The sequence below is a fragment of the Leptidea sinapis genome, chromosome 9, assembly GCF_905404315.1.
Source record: "Leptidea sinapis chromosome 9, ilLepSina1.1, whole genome shotgun sequence".
NCBI classification, from domain to species: Eukaryota; Metazoa; Arthropoda; class Insecta; order Lepidoptera; family Pieridae; genus Leptidea; species Leptidea sinapis.
The window spans coordinates 12,032,518-12,051,657 of record NC_066273.1 but is presented as its reverse complement, the minus strand read 5'-3'; the positions used below and the strand labels follow the sequence as shown (position 1 = coordinate 12,051,657).

The 19,140-nt window shown below is 36.9% G+C and overlaps 1 protein-coding gene across 1 annotated transcript in view; it reads right to left on the bottom strand.

Annotated features, from left to right (window-relative positions):
- LOC126966158 (tryptophan--tRNA ligase, cytoplasmic) overlaps nt 1–19,140 on the bottom strand; it is a 373,239-nt gene that overhangs the window by 203,659 nt on the left and 150,440 nt on the right. The gene's annotated exons all lie outside the window — the stretch shown is intronic.

Sequence of the window (19,140 nt, the reverse complement as noted above, 5' to 3'; positions counted from 1 at the left end):
TAAAACAGGATAAATATGTTCGTAGGTATATCAAGTAAAAACGTCGAAAGCCTAAAAACTGCTAGCATGACGCGGATGTAGAAATTCTACTGCGATCGTTTAAATTAAGGGGAAATAGCACAAATATAAACTGAGCATTTATTGATCAAAAAAAGTGTATAAATGTGTACGGGATGCATCCGGAGCAATCGAGCCAACCCATAGTTAAAATACTAGGATTGTTACCCTTGCTGTCGCTTGATATTTTCAAATATATTTGTTAATAAAAACAAAGCCTTGTTTAAATCAGTTAATGATTTAAAACCGCGGAATCATGTTCCATAATAAACACAAATAAAAAATCAGCCTGTTCAACAAAATATACTCGTTCTACACGACCCTCCCAAATTTACTAAATATAATAAAAGTTGTTTATGTAATTGTGTTCGTGTTTATAAGTTACCGAGTAGCATTATTTAAGGAATAAGCTATATAATTAATACTTATAAATTCTATAGCCTCAAGGAATTTATGGACGAAAATTCTTATATTACTACTAATAATACTAGGTAACTTAAATATTTGCATACTAGGTACAGTTACGTCTCTAGAAATGTGTACTCGATGAAGAGACTGATAGTTCAGGGCCAGGTGGAAGGCAAGAGAGCCCGCGGTCGATCGCCAACCCGCTGGATAGACGCCATCAACAAGGCTACTGAGTCCACCATGGTCCAGTGTACTCGCAACGCTAACCATCAGAATTGGAAGCACATCGCCAGGAGAGCTGCCCTCAGAAAGGATATCGACCCACCGAATACCCCACCGTGTACCTCGTCAGCGCAACCACTACCACACTGACAAGAGTGTCCGACTAAGAGGAAGAAGAAACATGTAAGCTCGTAATTGAATAAAACACCATTGTATACCATGTTTTATGCAAAGAAATATATTAATATTATTAATAATAATAATATGCAAGCAACCAACTCAAGGGAATGGAAATAACACCATCGAAACGTGGGCAAATGGGCGGAAGGCACTGGAAAAATGTCTCCTCTAAAATTATAATTGTCAATTATTAGGCTTATTAGAAGGCTGCACCTCAAAGTGTTTTCTCTTCACTTGAAGGAAACTCTATTCAAATACAGTGGTGAAAATTTTTTAACAATGAAGAAGTACCAAATATATTCAAAATCGTGCAGTATGTGTGTAGTATTCCCATGGGAAATGTATTGGACAGACGAAAGAAATCGTCTCAAATACTGTAAAAAGTGAATTATACGTTTTCTTTAATATAACTTGCACTGTATTCAAAGATACCATCACTGGCTATAAAACGTAATTGATAGCAGTGACATTGAGTAGTACCTGATATATTTTTTTTTTTTTTTGATGCAGGTTGTATAGCCGAGTGGTTAGCGATCCTACCTACTAAGGTCCCGGGTTCGAATCCCGGTAGGTGTAAGCATTTATATGATGAATATAGAGGTTTGTTTCCGAGTCATGCATGTTTAAATGTATTTATGTATGTTTATATGAATATATGTATGTTTAAGTAAATGTTGTTGGTCGCGCGGGTAATCTAAAAGATTATTTTGAGTGGACTGTATGGAAAAAAAGGTAGCGGGGTCGTCTCCTAGTAATACCAATTAGCTCAATGCAGTAAAATTCCAGGGACTAACCTTGATATCTTCTGAAGGCCTCGCCAGGACGTCCTTCACTTTATTACATCACAGACACAGCTTATTTTCAAATTAATGTAAATTATGAAGAGCTCAAAATATTTAATAAAAAGTTTATAATATGAGGTAGAGGCGCGCGCGCGTATCGAACGCACGTTTTGAGATGCGGGGGTCGACGTATACTCTTCACGGTCGCTTCGTGAATAATGTCGCGATCCAAGTTATCCCTTTCATTCTACGCAATGAAGCTAATTGGCGCAACCATCCCCCCAGCCTTAGGGTGTACCCTAAAGGAAAGGATGTAAAAGGAAAGGAAATGTGAAACGCGAAAAAGAGAAAAAAAAAACAAATAACGATACAAAAATTGAACAAAACAAAAAAATAAAAAGATGCATCACGCGCGCTTATATTGAAGAAATGAATAAAATTAAAAATAAAACAAGATATAACTTAACCTACAATGCGGATTCGTCCAAGTGACGAATGTAAAAAGAACAGTAAGTTTATTGAGTGGGCAAAGGACAAAGCTTTGCTACTGGTGGTTGGTAAGAACCATTTTTTGTACGCACACTCGCAACTCTAATGACTCCATCCGAACCTGGGTGGACGTCTTCAACTATGGCGAGCGGCCAACTAAGTGGTGGACAATTATCCACTTTAATTATAACAATTCTACCCTTATTCACCGGGTTCGTAACAGTGTTCCATTTTGATCGCATTTGTAGCTCATGGAGATACTCATTCCGCCACCGATTCCAATAACTTTGGAGCAAGTTGTCTAATAACTGTTTACGCTGTGACAAATTAATATTAGTTTTAATGTCTGGTGCAGAATGAAACGTACCTAATGGCCCTAACGTTAAAAAATGAGCAGGGGTTAGAGCGACTGGTTCAGCGGGATCGGAACTTAAAACAGTAAGAGGACGTGAATTAAGCACGCACTCGATTTGCGTGAGTAAAGTATACATTTCTTCATAGGTAAGTAAAGTTTCACCTATGACGCGTTTAAGGTGGAGTTTGACACTACGTATGTGTGTTTCCCAGACGCCACCGAAGTGTGCGCAGCTGGGTGGGTTCATTTTCCAATTAATGCCTCGGCTTACAACTTCATCGTTAAACGATGCTCAATATGACTTTGACTTTAAGAATTTATGTAACTCATCAAAATACGTTTTTGCACCTACAAAATTCGTTCCGTTATCGGAAAATAAATTAAGACACTCACCGCGTCGTGAAATAAAACGCTTGAACGCACGTAAAAACGACTCCGTACTAAGATCGACTGCTCTAAGTAAACTGCTCTAGTAAAAAAACATGTAAAAAGACAAATGTATGCCTTTTCTTTACGAGCACCTCTGTACCTACTTATCAAAATAAAGAAGGGACCGCAATAGTCAACACCAGTATTTAAAAATGGCTTCGCTACGTTCACGCGGGGTGCCGGTAACACTGACATGTACAGATTCTGTGCACATGGATTAGCTCTGAAGCACTTGTTACAAGCTCGAAAGCGTTTTCGTAAAATATCACGCCCAGCCATAATCCAAAACTTTTGTCGTAATAAGGATAAAAGTAGGTGAGGTCCGGCATGCATATATTTGCGGTGATAAAAATCTATGATCATTACCGTAATATGATGATTTTTAGGCAACAAAATGGGATGCTTAGCGTCAAACGATAAGGAAGATGTATTTAGTCGTCCTCCAACGCGGAGTAAACCATCCTTATCAATGAACAGCGAATAAAGTAATAAATATTTTAGGACCTTGCACTGCTTTTGGATCGCTGTAATGACATTTTCAAAAAACAAAAATTGCAAGGCGCGTTGCACAGCGATCTCCGCATGCTTCAAATGATCAACCATAATAAATTCAGCGCGTGGAAGTTTATGAACAAAACGAAAAACATACACGATAATGCGTAATAATTTTCCCCACGACGAGATCCGCGAAGAAAGTTGAAGAAGAAAGTTTTCGTTTGATGAAGCAGTTTTAACTACCAGAGCTTTGATTGGTCTATACTCTAAAAGTTTAGAATCATCTTCTTCATTGAATGTAAAATTATCCAACGGCCATGACGATGGATCGTTTCGTGCCCACGGTGGGCCATGCATCCAAAGTGGATGAACTAATAATTGAGCAGGAGTTAAACCCCTAGAAATACAATCGCTAGGGTTTTGCTTACCCTCGACGTGATAAAAATGTTTAGGCGCGAGATACTCTTGTATCTTTGAAATGCGGTTAGCGATAAAAGTATCAAACCGATGCGGGGACGAATGCGTCCAATATAATGCGACCGACGAATCTGTAAAAGCGAACACGTCATGTATTTTACAACGCGACTTTACAGAATCACGGGTAAAATTAAGAAGTTGTGCCATAAGTAGCACAGAGCAAAGCTCTAGTCTAGCTAACGACACCGTACGTGTAGGCGCAACGCGACTCTTAGCCATCGCCAACGTAATGCGGTTAGGTTCAGCTGGAATAACAACACAAAAATATACAACGGCACCGTAGCCTCGTTCGCTAGCGTCCGAAAAACCTAAAAGTATAACGCGATGTGTGGCGCTATCGATACCAAAGAAACGCGGAATTTCAAAATTATGTAAAAGCGGCAACTCCTTTCTAAAGGTTGCCCACGCTATACGAATATTTTCTGGTATTTTTATTTCTTACGAAATCCACAATGCCTGAATTAATAACTTTGCATATAAAATAACAGGCGCACAAAAGCCATTAATATCCCACAGCTTAGCTACTGTTGATAACATAAGACGCTTAGTATATTCAGGCCGCTGAGTAAAATTAATAGCAATGCGAAAAACATCTTCGCGTGGACACCAACTTAGCTCCAAAATTTTTAATGAATCATCATTGTCAAAATTCACGCTGCTTGACAATCGATTCTCTTGCGGTATGGCATTAGAACCTCTGCTGAATTACTGACAAATTTAACTAAATTAAATCCGCCCAATTTAAACATTTTAATTAAGTCCTGCGCTAAGCTGGCACCACTAGAGGGTGTACGTGTAGATACGCACAAATCGTCCATATATATGTTATTAGATGCAACGTCCGCGGCGCGGGGGTACTGACTCTGTTCGTCAGTTGCGAGCTGCCTCAGGGCGCGCATGGCAAGATAAGGGCTGCAACGCAGGCCGAAGCAAACGCGAGTAAAATAATACATTTTTGTATCAAGTTCATTTTCAAAACGATGTAAGATATTTAAAAAACGCCTATCTGAATCTCTTAAAATAAGATTTAAAAACATTTGTTTGATATCTGCCGTGAATGCTATTTTATAAAGACGAAAATTTAAAATAATTGTTGTAAGATCGGGTTGCAAATTAGGACCTGAATGCAAGCAGTCATTTAATGAAATGCCTGTCGTAGTCTTGTGACTCGCGTCCAACACTAAACGGAGCTTGGTGGTAAGTTTGTCTGAGCGACAAACACCATGATGCGGAATGACATAAAATAAATCCCCCTCTTTCACTGGAGGCGCGGGTTCAATAATACCACTAGCTAAATATTCGCGAAGAAAACTGTCGTACTCTTTACGTAAAAGAGGACTCAAATTTAACTTTCGATTTAAATGCTCGTAACGACGTTGTGCAGAAATTAAAGAATCCCCTAAGCACGAGGGGCCGCGGTTGAAAGGCAATGCCGTAATAAATCGGCCGGTGCTGTCACGTATCGTATTATTTTTAAAAAAGTTTTCACATTGAAGTTCGTTAGGTGACAAGTACTTAGCAGAAGGCACCTCTTGTAAAGACCAAAATCGATTAACTAAATGTTCGAGAGAATCCTCAGTCGATGTGAAAAAACTACAAATAGAATTTTGTTTTTGTATAGAATTATTAATTTGAATATAATCTACGGGTTCCTATTTACTACTACGGGCTATAATTATAATAAAACCAAACGACGTCTCTAATGCGTCCGGATATCCGGGCGGGTCAACTACCTTACCCGGTCGCAAGATTTCCGTAAAAACTTCGGATCCAAGTAATAAATCGATATGACCGGGTACATTGTACTCCGGGTCTGCAAGCGTAACATTTTGTAAATAACTAAGGCATGATGTATTTATTTTTGCCGAAGGCAAATTGTTTGATATTTTATTCAATACAAATGGATTAATATGTAGCGAGTAGCCCGACTCATAACTTGAAATTAAAGTTAAATTAGTATATCTCCCTATTGGGTATGCTTTGTCGCCAATACCTTTAACAGAAAGTGTGTAATCTATATGTTTCGTACGAAGTCGTAATCGTTTGCAACATTGTTTCGTTATAAAATGATTTTGTGAACCCATATCAATTAAAACGCGAATTTGTTTTTGCGTACCATCTTTACAAAGTACTTTCATGCAGGCCGTACCTAACAAAACGTTCCCGCTACGAGCGGAGGTCTGTACAGCGCTTGACATAGCGCACACAACATCACTCGTAGTGTTATCAATGATATCAGCTGAATCGGACGGGCCAACTTCAGAGCGTCGATGCACAACGTTCTTCGCGCCGAGCGTAAACAGGTTCGCCCGAGCTGAAGTACTCGCGGGTGGGGAAGATACAGCCTCACCGCCCGCGCCCGGAGCCGCCTGCTCATGTGTAGCAGTGACTGTCGCTCGATTTACTGGATTTTTATTATCGATCCAGTGCAACATAGTATGATGCCTATATCGACAATGTTTACATACATTTGTCGACTTACACGCCGAAACAGTGTGTCGTAAACTTAAACAATTAATGCACGATTTATTATTTTTAATAATACTAAACCGTTCGTGTGGCGTCATACTCTGAAACCTCGCACAATCGTAATAATGATTGTGGGTTTTCGAAAAACAAACAATACAGGAATAACTGTTATTATTATTATTAGTTAAAAATGATTTCAAAATAGTTTTAGATGAAGTTGACGGGTTTAATTGTGATCTGGACTTCGTATTTAATGAACTGTGACGCTGTAATATTTTTATTTGATCGCGAATAAAAACAATAAAATCTTCGAGTTTTGGAATATCGCAATTTTGCTTATTCATTTCAAATGCTCGAGTAGTTTCGCTGTCGACCTTTTTAAGAGCAATATACAGTAAAATAAAGTCGCTTGTATCATCTAATTTTAAATTTCTTAAGGCCGACACAGACGATGCAAATTTATCGACGAAATGTTCCAGCTGGTTTGCGTTAGCAGTGGCGTGCGGTTTGTAATCAAAAATAGTGTCTAATTACGCGGTCGCCAAAAGCCTCTTATCCTCATACCTATCGACGAGAGCTTGAAAAATAATGTCATAATTATCAGGTGACGGAGTTATGTCTGAAAACACTGACAACGCTTTGCCATTTAACTTACCAATTAAATAGTATAATTTATCCGACTTGGAAAGTGAGGGGTTATTGTGTATTGTATCCTTGAAACTAGAAAAAAAGATTGGCCAGTTGCGTACGTCTCCGTCAAATCCCTTTAATTCGATAGGGGGGAGTTTAGCTTTCCGAGGTAATAATGAATTATCAGCGCCTTGAATGTTCACTGCCATTTTCTGAAACTTAAAGTTGTATATTACACAGGATCTCTTCAAATGCGATAAGTTTTTTATACCCGGGCACGCATGCAGGGTCAATTTCCATTTGGATGCGATTTAAATCGTCTAAAACCTTTTCGAAGTTTAATCGAATCATAAATGCATTGGATCCTTTCAAAATAAGCCGCAAGTTTGGTTTCCAATATAGCTACTTGCATCAATTGTGACTTCGACATTCTTATACAATGTATTAAAATAAATGTAAACAAACAAAATTTACAAGTACATACTATAAATTTGTGGAACGAATATGAACGTACGGTTAATAAGACTATGAAGGTAGATTCAAATTATCGTAATAGGGCGCGGTTCGTATGATAATAAGACTGATGAATAGTAAAGGTAGGTATATTAGGTATGTCTATTCTAAATAAAAACGGTTGCGGAATGAATATTAAATAAAAATGCGGTGACCAAGTAAAGAGCATAAGTTATTTAGTTAATTTAAATAAATGCGACGTGGTAAAAACATAACATTTGATTATGTTCTATGCAATACTATCAATAAAAATGTTACGAGTAAACGTACATAAAATGATGCTCTTTATTAAAATAAATAGGTAAAATGTGATGCGGTATGTACTATGTACAATTAAGAAATGCGTATATTAATATTAACTAATTAGTTTCGAATGCTTGGTCAATATAAAACATAAATTAAATGAAAATGGTATCTAGTGATGCAATATTTTATACGAATGGCACGTGGCGTTAAGGATATTAAAAGGATTTAGGATCCGGACCAAAAATGGTCGCGCGGGTATTCTAAAAGATTATTTTGAGTGGACTGTATGGAAAAAAAGGTAGCGGGGTTCGTCTCCTAGTAATACCAATTAGCTCAATGCAGTAAAATTCCAGGGACTAACCTTGATATCTTCTGCAGGCCTCGCCAGGACGTCCTTCACTTTATTACACCACAGACACAGCTTATTTTCAAATTAATGTAAATTATGAAGAGCTCAAAATATTAAATAAAAAGTTTATAATATGAGGTAGAGGCGCGCGCGCGTAATGAACGCACGTTTTGAGATGCGGGGGTCGACGTATACTCTTCACGGTCGCTTCGTAAATAATGTCGCGATCCAAGTTATCCCTTTCATTGTACGCAATGAAGCTAATTGGCGCAACCAGTTGTATTAAATATATCATTGTCTTGTAACCCATAACACAGGCTATATATGCTTTAACTTGGGGCAAGATAGTTTGTGTAAAAAGTGTGTCAATATATGAAAAATTTGATTGACTCATATTTGAGCATTCATTCGATATTTTAGTTGTAAATTTTCAGTAATATCTCTAACTAGCTGATACCCCGCGTCGTCGTTCGCGTACATATTTTTACATCTTGGGTTACATTATTGGACTTTTTACTAAAAGTAAAGTAGGGATCCCCAATTTTTTTGAAAATGCAATGTACCCTATATCAGCCGGGGATAATGTAGCTTCCCAACAGTGAAAGAATTATTCAAATCGGTTCTGTAGTTCCGGAGCCTATTCAATACAAACAAACAAACAATCAAATCTATCCCCTTTATAATATTAGTACTTATAGATAAATAAAAAACTTAAAACTTATTGCAAACCTAATTATCGTAAGACGTACTGTTTAATCTTAATATAAATATATTATTAAAATTTTAATGTACCACGTTACAAAAGCTATTTATTCTGCTTGTTGTGTACTCACATATTATATGAATAGGAATGTATGAAAATGAATGAAAACACTTTATTGCACAAAAAAAATAATAATGATAAAATTTGTACAAAAAATTAAATGAAAATAAGGTAATGATGTGTAAAACCAAAACGAGGTACAAATAGAATCTCGGAAAAAGAATTGATATAGATTAAATAAAATAATTAGTATTTTTTATACATACATCTTTACATTCAACCCGAACAAACAATTAGTTCAAATTTTAAATTTAATAATATATAACGCCTGCAATAATACTTCAGCAATACTTACGATGAGCGTAAAAACTATGGCGCCGATCAGGCGTAGTGCTTTCAGCAACTTGGCTTGAACGCTGAAACATAATACCTTCTTTACATTTCACAAAATTTAATGTAAGATCGATTTCTGTAAGGTTGCAATATATTTTAATAAGCGTCGTTTGAAATACATTTTCGTAAGTAGTAATAAACAATGGTGGGAATGTACAGGTTATACTTAACCACCATGGGGATACTGGAACGTATAGCTACGCACTACCAACTACTGACTTAGCCGGCCCAGCTACGAGTTAACTTAGAAGCGAAGGATCCTTTTTTTAAAAGAAAAGTAAAGTGAACATTACAAGTAAAGTAAACATTACAAACAAACGCGCAAACTAGAGAAAGTTTCTCTCCACTGAGCTGGAGGTACTGGGTTCAAATCCCGATAGGTGCACACATTTATATGATAAATAGATGTTTTTTCCGATTCATGGATATTTAATTCTATTTATGTAAGTTTAAGTTATCCTTCTTTTTAACAGATTATGCGTTTGTGTAAAAGTGTGTCGTCAATATTATTAACATGATTGTTACCTATCATTGTGTGTTTTGTGTCAAAGCTATTAAAGAGTTGTACTGAAACTCCATAGGAATGACTTTCAATTAATTAAAAAATAAGCATCGACGTCAACACATAGGTACACATTCAATTCTGGGATGACGGAATGCCATTCGACTTATTTGCCCGTCCAAGTTAAACAGATCACGCTGTACATGATACATAGTCCTAGTTTTAATATCCTCAGTTTTTTATGACAATAAGGGACAAGACGAGCAGGATGTTCAGCTGATGGTAATTTATACGCCCTGCCCATTACAATGCACTGCCGCTTAGGATTCTTGAAAAACCCATGAGTTCTAGACATAAGATGTTAAGTCTCATTTGTGCAGTAATTTCACTAGCTATGGCGCCCTTCAGACCGAAACACAATAATGCTTACACATTACTGCTTCCCGGCAGAAACAGGCGCCGATGTGGTTCTTATAATCTAGCCGGCATACTGTGCAAAGGTGCTTCACACTATCCTCAGTAATCAAAGTTCAATTAAACATGAGTATCGATAATGGCGGGTGATCACTAACTGTTTTTTTTTTGCCTAAATGCGTCATCTTGGTAATCGTGAGTAAGTGAGGTAATCTTGATATCAAAATAATGTTGTTTATGATGTAAGATTTTATGAGTAGATCTATCCAATACCGCTATCGTTTGCTAATATCCTGTGACCTAGAATAATAATTCGTAGATAACGTAACAATTACTGACTCAATACGCAGGGAATGCCCAATGTCGTTCATTCATCGGTGTACAAGGTTTTTTGTACTAAGAGTTGCTGAATATTTTATTTAGCTTATTTATTATGTTAAAAATATAAACTCAACGATTTCTCTGTTACGATAAGAGTTAACAATGGTGGTTGCATGAAAACTTATATTAATAATTGGTCTCTGCGCTCCAACTAGATACCACAGGCATAGTCGTAAAGTCCGGCAACTAATTCTACGTAATAAGTCTCGTGTGGTCTCGTGGCGAAAAATATGTGACGTTGTCGTGTCACAATGTCATGTTCTGTCACACTTTTAATTAATTTCAATGTAAAATAACATGAACTGTTTCTTACAAAATTTGAAAGATGCCATTGAGTATCAAGCACACAAGTATCTAATAGTAGCCGCAATAAAAAGCTATTGTTCTTAGATAGTGCGATATCTAGGTGTAGCACAGCGGAGACCAATCCTTAATTTAAGTATAAAAGTTACGAGGTGTCCTAGCATTATGTCACAAGTGACAATTTATGAAACTCAACATCTAAATGATATATAATACAAATCACAATAAACGGAATCCATGAGAAAGAAGTCGAAAGGCGACGAGTAGACGATAGCGAGACGAAATCAAGTCAGTATATCAAGGGAAATGTCGTTATCGTAAAAAATAATAAATATCGAAAAACGAAATCAAATACAAACTGCAATCTTCTGTGATTGAGAGCATAGATAACATTAATGATTCTACCTAATCTCAAACAAAGCAGTTTTCTTTTTTACATAATGTTCCAGGTCAAAGATGCCTAGTTACACCTGTTACACGGGCATCTGCGTTAAAACTATTGCTATAGATCAAATTCATTATTGCTACGTACATTTAAATCTTTATGTTAATAATACTTATTAAAACCCATTAATTATAATACTTGTTACATGTAAGATAACACAATAGCAATTTGTGTACCCGTCTCTTGGACTATTTCATCGTACCGACATGACACCAATTCGAAGTCCGCGTATTTGCCCGTATCGTTAAGTACAATAATGATATTCACAAGCAACTCTTTCTAACTTCATGCTGCTTTTCTATTGTTAGATGCATAAACGGATTGGTATTCTTATACGTATGTGTGTCTTGAATTATATTAACACTTGTAGCGACTTTGGATTCGTTTTTATAATATTTCGCTGTGCTTGCATATCGAATCACACAGTACTTATTATTTATTTAAAATACAATGTAGTATAATAGCTTTAAATACAATAACATACACTCAAACTTTAAGAAGCTTTACTGTGTATGTTAGCCGCTTATAATTAAATTCATCATCTTCATCATCAGCCGCAAGACGTCCACTGTTGGTCAAAGGCCTCCCCCAAAGATCTCTACGACGATCGGTCCTGCGCTGCCCTTATCCAATGTACCTACTCCGGCGATCCTGACCAGATCGTCGCTCAATCTCGTGGGGGTGTGCCTACCAACACTACGTCTTCCGGTACTTCCCCACTTTTTCCACGGACTTTACTGCCCCATGTGTGCCCCAACTATGTGCACTGCCCACTACCACTTCAGTTTCGCTATCATTTGGGCTTTGTCAGTGACTTTGGTTCTCCTAATGAAGTCCTCATTTCTGATTCGATCTCGCAGAGAAACTGCGAGCATAGCCCTCTCTATTGCCCCCTGAGCAACCATGAGCTTTCTCATCAGGCCAATAATTAGCGAAAATAAAATAAAATTACTTACATTAATTAATATTTAAAAAGATGAACAATTTTCAATTACAGTATTACAACGTAGATAATAAGAGTTGTAGTAGGTAACGTAAGTGTAGAAAATTGTATTTTTTATGTGAGTATAACAAAGCATACTTCTAAGAAAATTTATAGAACTTCTTGAGGAGAAAATTTTTTCTTTAACTTAATTAACCTTGTCTTAAATAATAGATATGCATTTTTATTTAAGTTGTGATTGTTTCTCTATTTAAGTAAAACTGAGAACAATTAGAGCACGAAGCTAAATTATTACACAAATAAGGGGTTGTTCCCCTTCGTGGTTTTTTTTAAATAATGTGGGCTTCTACTTGGCCTTTTAAGCAACTCTTGTCTGTTTTGAGGTCAGATTACATTAATTTGATTTTTAACCGACTTCAAAAAAGGAGGAGGTTCTCAATTCGTTGGTATGTTCTTTTTTTTATGTTTGTTACCTCAAAACTTTCGACTGGGTGAACCGATTTTGATATTTTTTTATTTATTTGAAAGCTGGTGCTTTCAGTGTGGTTCCATTGTAATTTGGTCCGGATCTGATAATGGCATCTATAAGAGTGGATGATACATTTACGAATAACTAAATATCGCGCCAACCGATTGAGATGATTATTTTTTATAGGAAAGCATATACTTCAAAGATAGTTTGGTTAGGTTCTGATACGGAATCCATGACAAAGTAACGGAACTCTTCAATTCTTAGGAGCAAATTAACGATACTCGGCCGAATCCTTTTTATGCTATCCGGATATTTAAGTCATCTACCATAACATAATTATGGTCAAGTAATTGTCGTAGTCGAATATGATGATCAATGGGACTCCTCAACGACTTACTGTAAGGGTGCGATCTGTGGCAGAATTTCTAACTGTCTGTAATCAAATTGCAAAGCCCTTACGTTCATTGCTGCATTGAAAAATTTAGTATACACATTTTTAGACATATTGTTAGTCAGTGTACTTAAAATTCACTAAAAATCATAAAATAAAAAAAAATTTGCAAAAAAACAACCGACTTCAAAAACAATAGATATAAGGTGCACTACAAAGTATAAAAATAATTGCGTATTTTATACAATCCAATTAATAAATCTAATTCTAGTTACGATTATTTTAGTTTTACTAGAATTAGATTAATTAATTAGATTGCATAAAAATACGCAATTATTTTTATACTTTACATTATATATATTGTTTTGGAAAAGTGATTTTGAAGTCGGTTGTTTTTTTGTTAAATATTTTTTTTAAGAAAATGTTGCGTTACCTTTTCATGGGATTGGTGCCAGGGGACAGAGAATTTATGTATATAATTTATCTATATATCTATATAAATGTAAGCCCATATTCTAATAAAATTTTAGAATAAGTAAAAGTGAGTTGCAATAGATTATTAATATTAACAAATAACTAAAATCAAAAACGACCCAGCGAAGCGAGTATTGACAGCTATAGGCCGACCGTTTATCTGAGTCCTCGCCTGCGGGGTACAGGGGTGCGGGGGTATGACGACAAAGGGGACTGAGACAGGTGCGGGCGGCGGGGGCGCTTAGTGAGATATACACGAGATGATATGCGCCAAGATAGTTCTTAAGATATGTGACGTCATAGTAAAGAAATAGTGATTTATAGTACTAATATATTATAATATACAAATGAGATTACTTCTAAGAATACCAGTACCTACTGTATGACAGCTAAGAACTTGAATTAACGCTTCATCAAGATTAGCCACTACAAAAGAGACCAATTTCATTGTGAACGTAAAGCTATTTAAGCTTTCCATTTGGCGGGAAAGTTGTATACAACATATCAAGTAACTATTTGTTGTGAAATAAAGTTTTCCAGCGTTGTATTTTTATAGACAGCGTAAATATTATTAATACATGAAATAAATTATATATACCTACTATCTACCTTCGTATAGTGTAAATAAGGCAGTTACAATTATTTTCATTTTTAAAAATACCACATCCAATCGACTTGCTTTTCCATCGTTTTTCAAAACTGGTGACTCATTCATGAGGAAAAAATAGTATAACAAATATAATATTATAATAATCTCATGCATCATGTAACCGGTAACCTAAATTCCGTTACGGAAATATAAGCTTCGTATTAAGTAAGCGAGAAGAAAACGTATTATAAAGTTCAGAAATATAATATAGAAGAAAAAATGGACGATAATATGAAAACTGTAAAGGGAAGATAAAACTTGCTGATTTTCTTGCCGGCTCCCCTCAGAACAAGCCCTCCTGGGCTGGTAGTCTCTTAAACCAATGGCACCAAAAATAACTTTCGTAAGTGTGCAAATCATAAATTTATTCAAACAAAACAAATCTTATAACTTTATTTACAATACTATGACTACATAAAATTAAAACTATCATTACGTGGAAGCGTACCGAAATAGCTTCCAGCGCTTGAGTTTCCAGTAGCCTTATTGAGGCGCGAAGGTAGTACTTTGAATATTCTCCGCGCCTCGTGGGCAAAGTGTCTCGACACCAAACGTCACAAAGATGTATGACTCACTGAGGCCGACATATGAGAACGGCATCTGGTGTACCGCCCTATTAAAAGAATGTTTTGGGTTTATATTTGCCCAACTTTAGTATTTCGCAACTGGCTCTTTTTTCAGTTTTTCAAATATTTTTTTAAAGTAGGGGGAAGAAAATTATTAAATAAAACTCAATTTACAAACAGAAACGGAACGCCATTATTTAAATTATTTTACAACCTTTTTCGGGGATGCCTGATACTTATAAACTCAGAAGAGTTCCAATTATTTGCTTCAAACTATGGCCGACTTGATTCTTTTTGCTTGTGGCACCTATCAAATAAAGCAGGCGCGTTCATATGTCGGTGAACATTTCAGGTTTAACGGTATTTACACATTAGAAGTGAGCCGTGACCAAATACCAGGATTGCAGGGAATAAATCCAATGCTGCTTCGGGCAAAAATAAAGTCTCGGCACTCTTCAGGAAAAACATACTTTGTTTTTATTGTAACTGAACGAGGTAATCGTGGCAGAGAAGCAATAATAAGTTATTATTGCAACTGCATTGTAGGGCTGGGAACTGTGTGGTGTTGCTGCCATGTGATGAGTATCATCTGGTACCTGGGCTATGCTCGCCATGAGGGAGTGACCCGACCAGCTAACTTCTTGGATGACGTTATTTTAAGAGTGTAGTTGATTGAAAAGGCGCCACTATCCATACGTTTCTATACTACATGTAGATAAGATATGTCTCAATAAAGACCATTTAATGAAAAAATGGTTTTGTTATCAAAATATGCAAGTAGTATATTATGTAGTAGTAGTAGACTGCCTGGAGGGAGTTCTAGAATATCCTAGAACATGAGAAAATTGTGGTTTTACACGAAGAATACCTCTGTTGCTAGTTGAGAAGTAGGTAGCATTTAACAGACTTCAAAAAAGAAGTTTTTTTATGGAATAGGAGGACAAACAAGCGTACGGGTCACCTGGTGTTAAATGATCACCGCCGCCCACATTCTCTTGCAACACCAGAGGAATCACAAGAGCGTTGACGGCCTTTAAGGAAGGTGTACGCACGTTTTTTGAAGGTACTGTAACGATGCGCTATACATTGTCTATTTTAAAATATTATATAAATTATCGTTTTTTATTAATTAGTTATATTTTATTAGCTTATGAGTTGTGATTTGAAAAATATTATACATCCTTCCTATCTCAAATAGCAACACACCTTAAGTGTAGGCGCAAGCGATAGGTGCAGCGACGGAGACGCCACAGATTATATTTAATCAAAACGAGCGTGTAACTGAAGTTATCCGAACGGACCCGCCCGGGTCACCTTGAGCCGGCAGTGGTGATGACGATTCGAAAACCGTTCTAGATGAGAGTCACGGCATTGCTATACTAAACTAATTCTTTCTTTTTTAAATTAGTGTGTGTTTTCTCCCGTATTAGGGAGCAAAATATGCAGTAATATATGAAGTAAAGCTCAAGCGCTCAAGTTACGGCAACTTCATCCCGATAGAAGCAGCTGGAACGCGGCTTCGGTAGCTGACCACGTGTGGCGTCCACTGCGTGACCCCTTTCTCCGACCCGGGCCATCTCAACATTTTCGGCCATACGAACAGGGGAGTACTCATAAGCAAGAGTAAAAGCAGATATTAAGGCCCTACTCACGACCATAAAAATTTGTGTGCCACAAGCCAGCCGCGAAAAAAAATTTACCAATAAATTGCTCGGTAAGCGAATCTGGTCTTATTTACCTGTAACCAAGTAAAGCCGCTTACCGGCACGCTGCCGCCATTTTGGCGTATTAGCCGCTGGACGGTACAGTACCCATGTCGTATCGTCCCGGAAACACCGCACAAGGAAGCTTCTCAATTCGACGCGTATATATATATACTTTGGTTCAATTATGTTTCTTGCTTTTTTATCTGACCGCTTATTTATACATATGTATGTACGTGTGTATATTAGAATGATTTTGTTTCAATTATTTGTGTAGGTATTGATCTCTAACAGTTAAGCAAACGGGGTCGTAACATAACCCCAAAACTTCTTAAAAAACAAACTTAACTTATGACTCCCAACTTTATAAAAAAAAAGAAAATTAATACCACATATTCTTATACAATGATCTATTGAATGTAAATATTTCATGTTTCAACACGACTTTTTTTTTGGTGTACGAGACTTCCACTGAAACCTGCCGTTCACCTTTGCGACGTTTGCTGTCTTCGGCAGTCGAAGCAGCAGCCGCAGCACCAACTGAAGTAACTTATACATGAGAAGGAGCCAGAGTGTCGACGCAAGTTGCGTCCCACACCAGCGCCCTTCCCCGTGCCCAAGCCACCAGCGTCATTCCATCAGGACGCTTGCCATCACGGCGGGTAATACCATTTGGCTCAAAAACAGCTGGTATATTAAGAGCGCCAAATGACCTGCGGATGACTTCATTAATGCTGGCCTGACGACTGATACTGTCTGCCGATTTTAGGGAGGATAGCCCGTGACGGCCAAGAACATCAACGTGAACGCCTCATCTACATTGATGTGGTTAAAATTGTACCTAAATGGATAAAGAAATTGTATTAGCACGATTATTGTATTGACGCACTTCACACCACAAACTTTCACACGCCCGTCGCTTCATTGTGTGTCTTCTACCGCATTTATCAGGGGGAGTGTTCTGAAGAGCTGTTTAACCTGATTCCTGCCGCCGAATTCCAACATCGCACGACACGCCACAAGTTAGGATATCATCCCCACCATGTGGATGTGTGGCGGTCCTCCACAGTGCGGTTTTCAAGGAGCTTTCTTCCACGTACTACAAAGCTGTGGAATGAGCTTCCTTGTGCGGTGTTTCCGGGACGATACGACATGGGTACCTTCAAAATAAGCGCAAAAACTTAAAGTCCTTCAACACTCCTGTGATTTCTCTGGTTTTGCAAGAGATTGTGGGCAGCGGTGATAACTTAACACCAGGTGAACCGAACGCTTGTTTTTCCTCCTATTCCATAAAAAAAAACACCGAACAATAATGCTTGCACAATACACTTTACCAGTGGGATGCTTCTTCGTTCAGGATGCCACCTAGCTGATATCTCACAGTGGTGCCCTATTCTATCCATGAACATATCTGTTCCATGAACCAGCACAACACCCCAAAACTCAATATTCTTCCAAAGCTTTATTAGCGACCTAAATCGCTCGGTCAATTAGGTCACTGTCCATAACAATGCAACAATTAATCTTATTCATTGTGAAAAATCCCGGTTGGCCATCTCTAGTCAATGGTTCATAGACATTGACAAATAGATCGGCTCATCTATTGATCTCTAACTCTCTGTGGCTTCGCAAACGTCTTTCCATGTGTTTAAATATATAAGAAGATCAATCCTTAGTTTGAACATATTAATTCACGGGCTGACTCCCGCCACATCGTGAAGATTCGGTTTATATTGCAATTTGACCGATAAATTTGATTTTGTTTAAAATTATTTTAATCTCTACTTCATTTTCTGCTCAGTCTTCTTTGCGTAAATTAAAACATAAGCTACGTGTCGCTTAAAATCTCATTACAATTAACATTCATGATTGGAAGATGCTTTTCCATACCATATTTAGTAAATTGAAGTTAACAAAACCCTATAAATATTTAATAATTATTAAAAACAAACGTTGTTTTGCCATATCAATTAATTTAAGATCTAGACCGTTTCTTGGACATTACAACATTACTTTATTTTTCTAAAATAAACGTAGCCTTAGTTACTCCTTATTACATCAGCTACCTGCCAATAAAAGTCCTGTCAAAGTCGGTCCAGTCATTTCAGAGATTAGCTAGAACAAACAGACAGACAGACAAAAATTGTAAAAAATATTATTTTCGTATATGTATACATTGATTAAAAACGGTTATTTCAGTATAACAAACAGACACTCCAATTTTATTTATATGTATAGATGACAACAAAATATTTAAAGCGGCAACCTCAGAGTTGAACAAGACGTCCCAAGATTTTAGAACCATACGTCACTCAAGCGGCTCGCTCAGACGGAACCCGACAGGTCGCGGGTTCGAGTCGCATCGTTCATAAATTTTGGCTAGAAATATAATTCAATTAATCCCAGGAGTGAGTTGTTAATAATTATAATGCGAAATTTAAATAAATTACTCAGGCAACAGTATGGTACTTTGAACATAAATTTATAGCGGTCAGACATGGTTCAGACGCATCCGAATTTCCCGAGGGCAACGTTATGAGAAACTCAAAATTGCATGATATTTTAGCAACGCCAGTAACGATATTTTTTAATTATTTATAGCAGAGATATTGCTTTATGCATTTTATATGTTGCTTTTCT